General features: G+C 38.8%; 1 pseudogene; it reads left to right on the top strand.

Annotated features, from left to right (window-relative positions):
* The first annotated feature begins 4,495 nt into the window (after window positions 1-4,495).
* Window positions 4,496-7,365, top strand: LOC136229797 (1-aminocyclopropane-1-carboxylate oxidase homolog 1-like; annotated as a pseudogene).
* The last annotated feature ends 5,486 nt before the right edge of the window (window positions 7,366-12,851 follow it).

The following is a 12,851-nucleotide window of genomic DNA, read 5'->3' as shown; positions in this document are numbered from 1 at the left end:
TTGGAAGGATGTTGTCTCTTAGTTTTTAGTGTTAATGTGTTTAACCTTTTTGATTCGTTTGTCCAAACTTGATTAGTCAGATCAGGAAGAAAACTGATACTTATGATATTAGATTAAACCATAACAAAAAAACATATTAACCTAAACAGTAGACAACAAAAACAGGAAACATGATATGATGCTAAGTCTCTTGACACAGACTAGCTAGTTTTACTTCTTCTTTCTTTGAGCTGAGGGATCAATATAAGCAATGCTTTTTCCTTTGCTTCTAGACGCAGTACCTGCAGGCTGAGGCTGAGTTCCTCCTTTACTTGTCTCCCCCGTTTTGCCATCATCGGGTTTGTAGAGGAAAGTTTCATTCCGTGCTGCGGAGGAGAGATACTGAGAGTAGCGCTGGAGCCTTTTGGTGCTTTCACCCAAGCCATCAATGACTGGCACACTATCGTCTTGGATATGCCGAAGAACCCTAAGAGAGCTGCTGATCATACTGAGGAGGCATTCATGAGATTTGCTCAGGCAGGTGAGGGAGCTTGTGATCTGACCAAAAGCTTGATGGAAAAGTTTGAGCAGAGCAGAATCATAAAACATGCGCTGGCCATTGTTGATACGCATTGCCTTCATGATAGCTTATGAAAAGCTCATGAGTTCAGTGTTGGAAATGGGATCAACATCCATTTGGGCTCGGTCAATGTTGAGTAGTCTGACAGCCTCACTCAATTAGTCAATAGTACACTGAGAAGAGGAGGATACTAAATCACGTGTACTGGTCAGCTCAGTATGAAGTTGGGTGAAACATTTTTGAAGTTTGGCAGAGGTAGCAAACTCAGCATTGCCGGGAGGACTTAATTTGGTCAGCTCAGCATTCAACTTTGTAAAACAGTCTTGCAATTCAGCAGATGTAACAGACTCAGGATTGACAGGTGCTCTAGAGGTGGTCAGTTCCGCTGCTAGCTTAACAAAGTAGCTTTAAAGCTCAGTGGAAGTGACATAACCTGGATTGACTGCTGACAGTTGGTGAATTTTGCCTTCAAGCGAATTCATATGGGTGGCCATTGTAAGCACTAGTTCAGTCAGTTTTGCGATTTGCTCTTGATTAGGTTGCCGAGTTTGAACCGCAGTGATAACACTAACCAGATCCTTAAGCCCTCGAAGTTCAGTTAGAAGCTGAGTAACACCAGACAGGTGAGAGGACTCAGCTTGAGTGGATTGGTGACCATCAGCTTGAGTAGTATTGAAGTCTTGAAGCAAGGACTGAGCAGAAGCAATGACACGTCGGCCAGACTCAGTAGCATTCAAGTATGCAAACTTAGCAGTATTGGACTCAGAGGCTGGTACAAAGTTTGATGGTGGTGGAGGAGTTGGTTCTCTGCCAGATTGAGTACCTTGATTGGTACCTGGACTTTGATGGGTGTCTTGAGCTGAATCATCAACGTGTTGTGTTGGGGGTGGAACTTGATTAGATAAGTTAATCTGCTCAGCTTGAAGTGGGGAAGTGGAGACAGGAAGTGTGCTACCTTGAGCATCTTGGATTGGATCTGCAGGGTTTTTGGCTTGTTCCTCATCCTGAGTAACAGAGGCTTGTTTTTCCACTGGATCTTCTGGTGGTGACTCAGTTTCATTTGAGAAGTACTGGAACTGGATTGTAGAGAGGTCAGTTTCAGGCTCATCAATGGGAAAGTCATCCATGAGATCAATTTGCTTTTGTGCTTTCTTTTTGAGTCTTCGCCGTGTCTCAGTTCTTGGCGGTGAATGGTCAGTTCGAATACCTTCACTGGACTCAGTAGCACTAGTACAGAAATGGCCTATGGCCACGGTCGTTTACCCTCATTAGCCACGGTTTCACGACCGTGACCAAAAGAGGCGTGGCAAATGCTTGGAATCTTTAACCACGGTTGTTCGATCGTGACCAAAAGGGCATTAGGGTCGGTTTTTACATGTAACCGACTCTAATGTTTTATGTTTTGGCCATGGTTGTTACGAAAAACCGTGACTAAAGGGGGTCTTTAGCCATGGTCTTTCGTAACAACCGACTCCAATGCTCTGATCATTAGAGTCGGTTATAAAAGAACCGTGTCTAATGATAAAAGCATTGGAGTCGGTTGTGGAAACAACCGACTCCAATGCTCTAATCATTAGAGTTGGTTGTGGAAACAACCGACTCCAATGCTCTAATCACTAGAGTCGGATGTTTTGTAACCGTGGCTAATGTTATTTATATTAAAGTTAGTTGTTTTGCAACCGTGACTAATGTTATTGTTTTTAACAATTTAAAATCAGCAGATTCAAATTAAACCTGCTCTATTTTTTTGTATTACCATAATTAACGGTAAACAAGATTTGTTATGCTCAGTCATTTACCGTAACAAAAATTGATCCTGATGTATGACTGAAATTAAATGCAAAATGAATAAAAATGTACACAAATATAGGTAATCAATTAATCAAGAAATATTGATTCAATATTCACAGTATTTTCAAGTATTTAACCAACTGCATATTAATGTAAACACACAAAAAAAAAAGATATTGAGATATACTAGTTCTCTATCATACTACTCTAGACATGCTAATGTCAAAATGGCTATATTTCTTTGTTTCTTTTTGATACGTCACTAATCTAACTCAACTTCATATATTTCCCCGCATGAGCAGTATTTCCCTGTCCATAAATCAAACTGAATAGTGAATACCTTCTCTTGATCCTAACACGCTTTTCAGTTTTCTCCATAACCTGACCCAAAACAAAAATTGAAGTATAATCAGCATTCCAAACGCAAATTGATAAACAAAAGAAAACGACAAAGACTATAGAGCATCGTGCATTTCAAGCTAAACATAGAGATGCAATTATTTAATACAAAAATAAATTCATGTGACACAGTAACTTCTACGGACAAGTTAATACATATACCTTAATGCTTCAATTACGTGCAAATAATCTTCAGCAGACCCTAAATTCTAATACTACTTGCCCCCAATCAATTCTCAGACGATCTATAACCGAAAAAAAGAGTCGATACTAGAGAATCCTTTGAAGGTCTTATGTTAGATGTAAAATAATAAATATAAAAAGCTAAGGCTTTGATTAATCGATGGCAACAAAAGGATCTAAATATGAAGAGGCATGCAGGAGGATCTATATTTAGGAAAGTGGAAAGATGGAATGATAAAAGCCAACTTTTATTTTTTTACACCAAAATGTAAATACTAGAAGTTGGAAGATTGATACAAAAAGAACAGACATATGTATGCAATATCCATGCATCAGGCTTCATCATACATAAATAAATGGCCTAATGCTACCCCAGCCCCCTTAACTTCTCTAGATTGGTCATTTTACCCATCCAACTCATCGAATGTCCTATTTACCCCCTTAACTCCATAAAAGTGCTATTTTTCGCCCCCTCAACTTGTCCATTTACCCCTCCAACTCATAGAATGTCCTATTTACCCCCTTAACTTCATAAAAGTGGTATTTCTCACCCCTCACAATTCGTTATCGAAGCCTAAATTGATACCTTTTTTAAACGTTAAACCTATATTTGTGCTTTTTGTACATGGAACCTAAATTAATACTTCCCCAAAAACCATAGGCTTATTTTGATACATTAGCCCTACAATATAATGTATTTAACTTGTTTATATTAATGTTCTTGTTATTTGCATCTTTTATTTATCCTTCTTCTCTTCAACTTTTTGCAAGTTAAATTTTGATTATCTAATTATTGTAATACAATATTATTATAATAAACACATGAAAGATCGATATAATGATCAAATTAAAACAAAATAAAAAGTTTATATTAAAAATATATATTTTCAAATTGAATAAGTCCTATTAATTTTGCATGATAAAGGGGTAAGAAATATAACTTTTATAAAGTTATGGGGTAAATAGGATCATAAGGGGTGGGAAATACCACTTTTATAGAGTTAAGGGGGGTAAATAGGATATTCGATGAGTTAGGGAGTGGTAAAATGACCAATTTGGATAAGTCAAGGAGGTGAGAAATACCATTTGTATGGAGTTAAGAGGTAAATAGGACATTCAATGAGTTGGAGGGGTAAAATGACCAATTTGGACAAGTTAAGAGGGTTGGAGGAGCATTAAGCCTAAATAAATACATGGAATAACATCATCCATTGAAAATGAAAACCCTAACTAGCTGCTTATGAAACAAAGAATAACATAGAAAAAGCAAAGATTAATAGCACAAAATACCCAAATCTGAATTATAAGTAATAATATAGATAGATATAGAGTTAGAAGCAAACATATTAATTATAGATAGGTTAGAATAAGAGTTAGAAGAGTTTGAATAATAATGAAAATGTATTTCCCCTAATTAGAGTTTGATATAAGTATAGGTATCTATACAGTAGGAAGATAATCCTAGAGCACAATTGAAATTCAAATACAAATCAAATCCTAACTATAATCAAGGTAATTAGCATCTAATATTTGACTAGTTATCTTGAAGTAAATATCTCTAACATGGGAATGATCATGGATGAAAGTGGAGGCAATTCTCCTTAGAAATTGGTGTGACAGGTTTTGGGTTGGTCAAGAGTGTATTTAGGTGGTAATTTAGGAGACAGTGGGCAGGAAATTAAGATGAGAGTAGGAGGTGTCTTGACTATCACCCTTTAAGCGTGTCTAAAGAAAGAGAGACAGAAAGAGGTGGACACATAGGAATTGAAAGGAGAAAATGAGAGTGAGACACTCTTTCAGGACAGGAAGCATCAAACGATGAAAATGACCAATAACAACCTATACTCAGGCACCATTTCATTTCTTTTCTTTTCTTATTATACCCCACTTATTGGGCACTCTATATGACCGACCCCCCCCTTCCCCTATTTATTCTACATCTACAAGCTACTGCTGTGTCTTCTCTTCTCTCTATGAAAAAAAACCCTTAAAAAGGACCCCATTCAAATACATTTATTAATTATCAGATGCATTATTGTTGGAAAGATTGTTTTAGTTACTGCAGTTCTTACCAAAGAAGAAAAAGGAGTGCTAAAGCTCACAGAGTGAAGTCCCACTAAGAAGTCAAAAGAACTTGGGGCATCATACAATAAGAAAGCTGCGGATAAATCTTTGGGAAAGAATTCCTTCTTACATACAGGATAAGTAATGCTTTTACTTTAACAATTATGAATTCAGTCCTTTTTAGTTTATTTATATTTTTATTTTGACCTCTACAAATTATAAAATTACTAAGACTCTAATGCTATGTAGTTCCATCAATACAATACAAATTACAAATTATATTTTTACTTGTGGGTGTGATTTATGTCTAGGTGGTACCACTTTGGGGAATACACTGTTGGAATTATTATTAGAAGGTCTAGCTTTGAAGGCAAACTACTTGAAAGAGATAGGTTGTGGTGAGGGACATGTCCTTTTAGGGCATTACTATCCAGCATGCCCATAACCAGAATTAACATACGGCACAACTCAGCATGCTGATAATGACTTTCTCACTGTTCTTCTGCAAGATCAAATTGGGGTCTTCAAGTTCTTCATCCGAATCAATGGATTGATGTCCCTCCCACTCCTGCTGCTCTTATCATTAACATCGGTGATCTTCTGCACTTTCGAAGATACTACTAGCTTGTGGAAAGGAGAGAGCTGTGGATGAAGGGAAGCAGATTCATGGGTATGTTATAAAACAACCACTTGAATCATCAAATTTGTTGATTTCCAAATCCTTGATTGGCATGTATTCTAGAAATGGGAAACTTAAACTCGCTAGAAAAGTATTTGATTCAATGAAAGAACATAACTTGTATTGATGGAATTCTATCACCTCAAGTTATGCTGCACTTGGTAACTTGAATGATGCTTGGATTCTATTTCAGCAGATGGGATCGTGCAGCGTAAAGCCAGATTTAGTAACTTGGAATTGCTTATTATCAGGCCATGCTGCTCATGGTTTCTATAATGAAGTCTTTATGATTTTAAGTAATATGCAAGTTTCAGGTTTTAGGCCAGATTCGAGCTCTATTACGAGTGTTCTTCAAGCTGTCATTGAATTGAGAGACTTGAAAATGGGGAAAGAGATTCATGGCTATGTGATAAGAAATGAGCTTGACTATGATGTGTATGTTGGAACTTCATTGTTCGACATGTATGTCAAGTGTGATTGTTTAACCTTTCCTCGGGCAATTTTCGATAATATGAAGAACAAGAACGTTGTTGCTTGGAATTCATTAATAACAGGGTATGCATTCAAGGGGCTTTTTGAAGAAGCTAAAGCGTTGTTAACTAAAATGGAAGAATAAGGAATTAGGGAGGACTTAGTTACATGGAACAGTCTCGTTTCTAGTTATGCAATTTGGGGCTTACGATGAGGTAGCTTTGGGTGTGATTCAAGGTGTGAAAAGATCAGGATTGACTCCAAATGTGGTTTCATGGACTGTCCTCATAACCGGCAGCTCACAGAACGGCAATTACAGAGAATCTCTACAATATTTCATTCAAATGCAACGAGACGGTATTAAGCCTAACTCTGCCACTATATCTAGCTTACTCAGAACTTGTGGAGGCCTGTCTCTGTTACACAAGGGTAAAGAACTACATTGTGTCAGTTCAAAAAGTGGCATCATCGGAGATGTATACATAGCCACATCACTCATTGACATGTACTGTAAAGCAGGCGACTTAAAGAGCGCCAGTAAAGTTTTCAGGAGAAGTAATAACAAAACATTGGCCTGCTGGAATTGCATGATCATGGGATTTACTATATATGGCCTTGGAAGGGAGGCAATTTCACTGTTTGGTGAAATGAAAGGAGTAGGTATCGAGCCGGATTCCATAACCTTCATGGCATTGCTCTCTGCGTGCAAGAATTCGGGTTTAACAAGTGAAGGGTGGAATTTCTTTGATTGTATGAACAAAATATTATGGCATAGTGCCAAAAAATTGAGCATTACTCTTGCATGGTAGATCTTCTCGGAAGAGCCGGATATCTTGATGAAGCTTGGGACTTCATTTTGGTTGTTGATTTCACAGCTAATATCAAATGATACATTAATAAGCGTGGAGCACAGGGTATTGGCAAACCGTATAGGACCAAGAGTATCCATGACCACCTTTTTTAGCACAATCTAGAATCAACACCAAGAATCTATGGACCTATCAAGGAACTGTTGTCTGAAGATAATCCTCCTAAGTATAGACAAACCACAGTCAAAGAGTACGCAACCTATTTCACAGCTAAAGGCCTAGATGGAACTTCTCCTTTGCTGCATTTTAAGCTCATAGGTTTTGCAATAAAGAACTTTGCTTATTGGGGTGGTATAATAACTACTTGTCATGAAGCTTATCAATATGAGTCTCAACTCTCTTTACAATAAATTTAATATCATTACTTTGGATTGAATCCCATATGTTTTTCCTTTTTTATTCTTTATCTTCCAAAGACGTCTAAATAATTGTACCTTGTAAGGTCTAATTTAAATTCAAGTTCTTTTAGGTGACTATGAGTTCTCTAGTATTTTGATGTTCAGGTCTCTTGACCCATTGGACCCATCATTTAATTTGATTCACATCATTAGGAGGGTCCAACAAAAGGCAGATGAGGACGGCTGGGCAAGAAAGTCAAGTGCAGAGTGGAGTGATGAAAGTGAAATCATTATATCGAACTCCAAGGTTTGACATTACGCTTTGGGTTTGACTCCTCAATCCAGGGGGTTAAGTGCGATGCCCTAAGTTTCAATTTTGCCCCTATAGTTTCTTCAGGGGACATTGATCCGAAGCTGGAAACCAGAAGAAGAATACGAACAGGGACGAAACCAGAACAATAAATACGAACAGGATGAAACCAGAAGATAGAACAAGATATAACAATAAGAATGAAACAGGGACGAAACCACGGAACAAGAACACCAACAAACTCATAATAAACGAAACCCATAAGAAAGAACACAAAAAAACAAAATCATAGGAAGTCCATAAGATAGAAAACAATATAATAATGAAGCTCAAAGATTCTGATTTGAATAAATATTTCCAACAGTTCTTCAAGTTTTGGAAGAATAACAAATCAAACTCATTCACATACCTCTTTTCGTTGCTTCTGCCACAATAACGAAACCCAGTCAATGCCGATGAAAATTCAAAGGAGCGTCTGCCTATGAGTGAAAGTAACTCAAACTCAATTTTTGACGCAAACCAGAAAATTGAGGAGAGCTGCTAATAGGTATCGCAACAAGACAAAGAGAAAGAGGGAGAACAATAGGTTACAGTGATATTTGAATCTTTAGAGTCGACGACTGTTTACGAGTAGAAACTAAAGTCAATTTTCGACCCAAACAGGGAAAGGAGGAGAGCTCCAAATATTAGGCGCAAATAGCGAAAGAGGAAGGGGGGAGAACAATAGGTTACGGTTGATTTTGAATCTTTAGAGTCGGTTTTTTAATTAACCGACTCTAAAGAGTAATTGGGTCGGTTCTCAATGAACTGATGCCATTAACTCTATTAATTGGGGTTGGTTCTATCTGAACCGATGTTAATTACTGGTTCATTGGTTTCAGTTTATATTTAAACCGAGGCTAATTATTGGATCATTAGCCTCGGTTTAAAAAGAACCGACACTAATGATTGTTCAAACCGCGCGCTATTTTTAAAAATCACATTTAGAGTCGGTTTTTTCAAAAAACCGACTCTAATGCTCTAATTATTTGAGTCGGTTTTTTAAATAACCGACCCTAATTACTTGTAGCCACGGTTTTATAAACAATCGTAGCTAATAAGGCGTGGTCGTATGCCATTTCTGTACTTGTCTCCTCTTCTACAGATTGCTCAACAGGACCCTCAACGGCATTACTTGCTTTCTTTCTCTGCTCAGTATCATCCTGAGGTTCTTCAACATTGGGACATTCTTCCTGCTCAGTATTAACTTCTTGGTGTTCAACATGTTGCTCAGTCTCTTCCAGAGCTTCCTTTTCTTGGTCAGTTCCATGACCTTCAGGTTGAGTAGAGGCTAGTGGGACAGCTTCTACTATCTTTAAGGAGTTACCCTTTTTCTTCTTCTTTAAAGGGGTTTCTGGAGTTTCTTCGTTCTCATCCTCAGGCTCTTCTTGCCTCTTTCTTTTCTCAGCTTGCTCCTTAGCCTTGTCGGCTTTAGCTTTTTCTCTTGATGAAAGCCTTACTTTCTTTGGGACAGCGTGAATGTCCTTGGAGCAGGTTTCTACAGCCTTCCTCTTCTTCCTTCTCTCAGGCTGAGCTGTCTCAGGTGACTCAGCATGAGCCTCAACATCTTCTGCAGGCTCAGCTTCAGGCTCAATTTCTTGTTGCTCATCTTCTTCATCTTCCTCAGCATCTCCAGCTCCTTCATAACCCTTCAAGGGTTGATTATACAATAATCCATCCAGCAGGACTGCAGTAATTTCACTTCCCAATGTGCTTGTCTCATTCACCATCTCTATTTGCTTGTCCTGTATAATTTTTGTAATGATTGAGCCCAAGCGGAGTTTCTTACCACTTCGTTGAAACGCTCCAACTAGAAAGACGGGAAGATTGAACGGAGTGCAGGTCAACATATGCCAGATGAAGCACTGTTCGAAGTTTGATGCGGATGAAGCTGAGCTGAGTTTGGGGAAGATAAAGTTTGTCAGCATGAAGTGGACCATCTTTTGTGCTTTACCCATACAGGTGCTGGGTATTTCCCCCTTATGATCTTTGGGTTTACAGAACCCCTTTAGCTTATCAGATGTGGCTTTTGGTATTTTCTCCTTTGTCATTCTAAACTGAATTCCTTCGTCTGGTAAGTCTAGCAATGTGGCTAGATAGGCAGGGGTTACGATGATTTTCTGACCTTTAACAGTGGTCTCCAGATAGTCACAGTCATCTGCATCAACATGTAGATTCGAGTAGAATTCCCGTACTAACCTGGGATAGGTTGTTCCTGAAAGAGAGAAGAGACCTTTGTTGGTCCCTTGTAAGGTTGCAAATATAGTTCCAAGGGGGGGTTAGGAACTATTTGACCTTTTTAAATGATTAGGGCAAATTTCTTTCTCTTAAGAAAAGATTATATGACAGCGGCGCTGATCAATTGACAAGACACTGGCTTAGTCAACTAGTGACTAGGTCAGTTTCGTTGCTTAGGTCAGGAAATAGCACTTAGAGTCTATTCCTGAACTAATTCGTTGGCAGCGCACAACTCAGCTTGACCTCTTTTACTTGGTCAGTGTTAGTTTGTTTTAAGCAAGCAATATAAATAAGGAGTTAAGGTTTAGAAATACTTCACTCAGCAGATTTATCCAGGTTCGGCTTCTTCTAAGCCTACGTCCTGTCCCCGGAACACTTCCGAGATTTCAAATCCTCTACTGAGCTCTTTAAAGGTAGAGCCTCAAACCTTTTACAATATCAGCAATTGAGTATGACAAGAATACCTTCCTCTATACTTCTACTCAATCCTAATCTCTCCGCTGAGTACTTAAAACCGAGTACTCAGCCTCTCCTTTCTATTCCTAGAAATGATTAAGATTTGTCCTAAACAACAATTGCTAGAACACCTTAGATGATTGAGGATCAATCACTCTAGACTTTTACACAAATGAATAAGCTTGTGGTGTAAGAATTTGCTTTTCTTTTGATGGAGAACTTTTTGTACACGTTTGGTCAGCGTAACGGCTTTTGCTCAAAGTTCTCTCTTTGAATGTGGATTCTGAATGCTCTATTTATAGAGAGCTGTGAGAGCTTCTGGTTATTTCGAATTTCGAAATAATCGTTGGAGGGAAACGGCTATAGGTCGTTTTCACTCAGTCTGTCAGCAGTTCTCTTGGCCAATCAGATTCCAGCATCTTCTGTTCTTCGGTCAGTGTGACAGTATGTTCCTCCATTTTAGGTAACGTCAACCAGACAGCTTGCTGCATCTTCTGATCTGTATTAAAAGAGGAAATACTTTGTCTGGAAGCTGCTTTGTAGTCAGCGGCTGTCTTGTACGTTTTGTCGAGACAGCTCAGCAGCTTCATACCGAAGTTGTCTACGTGGATCTTCTCGATCCTTCATTGGTGAGCTCCGTTTCAATACTCAACGGCAGCGTTTTGAAATACGCGGGCTGAGTGATCTTGGGCTTATTTGACTTGGGCTTTGACTTCCATATAGGGCTTGGGCCTTATGATCTTTATGTCTTATAACAATTATAAACTCAACATTGAAAAAACACATTAGTAACAATAAATCAAAGCATTTAAACTTAGTGTGTTGTAGAATATTTAATTTCACTTAATTAATTTTGTCAAATCAAAATCCTGTGGAAAGGTGTTTCAACAAACTCCCCCATTTTGATGTTGGCAAAACTAATCAGCAAGGAACTCATCGTTGAGCTCCCCCATGATAGTTGACCTTTTTGATTAAGTGAACTCCCCCGTCAGGGCTGAGCTACTGACTTAGTTTTATTCTAAACATTCTAAGGTTTAATTGAATAAGTCTAAGATCAGTTTTCAGGTATAGGTCAGCTTATGGGTCATATTCTATTTTACTCAGTATTCACCGGAAGTAATGTATAGTGACAGAGAATAGCGCTGAGTAATTTATTTGTTCAATGGTTTATATTAGACAAGTTCAAACATTAATTTTTATACGCAGCATGCATTCAGATAATACTTAGCATGGTAGGATAAGTAACACAAGTTGGATTGATAATGCAAGTATTATATTAGATAACATAGAATAGTCAGCATACATAAGAAGAAGGAAATCACTAAGTATAGACTATTTTTAAATGCGCTATCTATTTCTTCTTCTTTTGCTGACTGCCTTCAGCTTGAGTTCTTCGCTGATCTTTCTTCTCCCCCGTTTTGCCAGCACCAGGTGGAGGCAACTTGAAAGAGTCCAAAAGAACAGCTCTGGATAGCTCAGCAGAGAAGGTCTTCAAGCGATCAGCACTTTCGTCTAACCCATCAAAAATAGAAGCACCGTTGCTTAGGACCTCAGGACTAATACGGATGTCAGCAGCACTGAGCATACTGAGTACATAGGCTTGTCCTTTTCCCAGCCATGTAATTGTGTCTGTCAGCGCAGCAAAAGAGTTATGGAAAGTTTTGAGAAGTGAAGTGTCGTAGTGCTCGCGCTGAAGATTCGTATGTCTGACATGGTCAAAAAATTTCTGGGAAGTGGTCAGTAGCGCATCCTGTTTGAGCTGAGCGGTGTCCATTTCCTCTTTGTGAAGGTTGAGTAGACGAACTGCTTCACTTAGTTGCTCCATTGAGCATTGAGATGTGTTTGCAAGCTGAGCATTTGTCTTGTTCTGTTCAGTGTGAAGCTGAGCAAACAACATCTTTAACTCAGAAGACGTGGCGAGATTAGGATTCACAGCTGACAGGTTCTGGATCTGGGTAGATAGAGTAGTGAGGCATTGAACAGTGGTCAGCTGGATCTCAGCCAGTTTAGCTATCGAATCCTGCCTAGCATGCTGTGCTTGCGAAGATAGGAGAAGACTTAGCAGATCTTTAAGTTCCTTAACTTCATTGAGAAGTTGAGTTACTTGAGAAGGCTGAGTAGACTCAATTGGAGAAATGGCAGCAGCAGGAGGAGTTGAGTGTTGAATGTCTCGAATCAGGGCCTGCACTGAGTCAATGATTCTTTGACTGGACTCAGTGACATTTGTTGTGGCCAGAGAGTTATCAGTTTGACCAGGTAAAGAAGAGGTTGCTGGGTCAGGGACTGGAGTTAGTGTTGGGTTCTGCTCAAGTGTTTGTTGTCCATATGTTTGGTGAGCAGGGTCAGCTTCAGTGGAATGGTCAGGTTGGATAGGTTCAGAGCTGACGGGTGCTATGTTTTCTTCTTGAGTTTGCTCGGTGTGGATTGTTGGATTTACAGGGTTAGGTTGTTCGGC

Source organism: Euphorbia lathyris, chromosome 5 (assembly GCF_963576675.1).
Source record: "Euphorbia lathyris chromosome 5, ddEupLath1.1, whole genome shotgun sequence".
Lineage (NCBI taxonomy): Eukaryota > Viridiplantae > Streptophyta > Magnoliopsida > Malpighiales > Euphorbiaceae > Euphorbia > Euphorbia lathyris.
The sequence above is the reverse complement of the archived record's forward strand: the minus strand, read 5'-3'. Positions and strand labels throughout refer to the sequence as shown.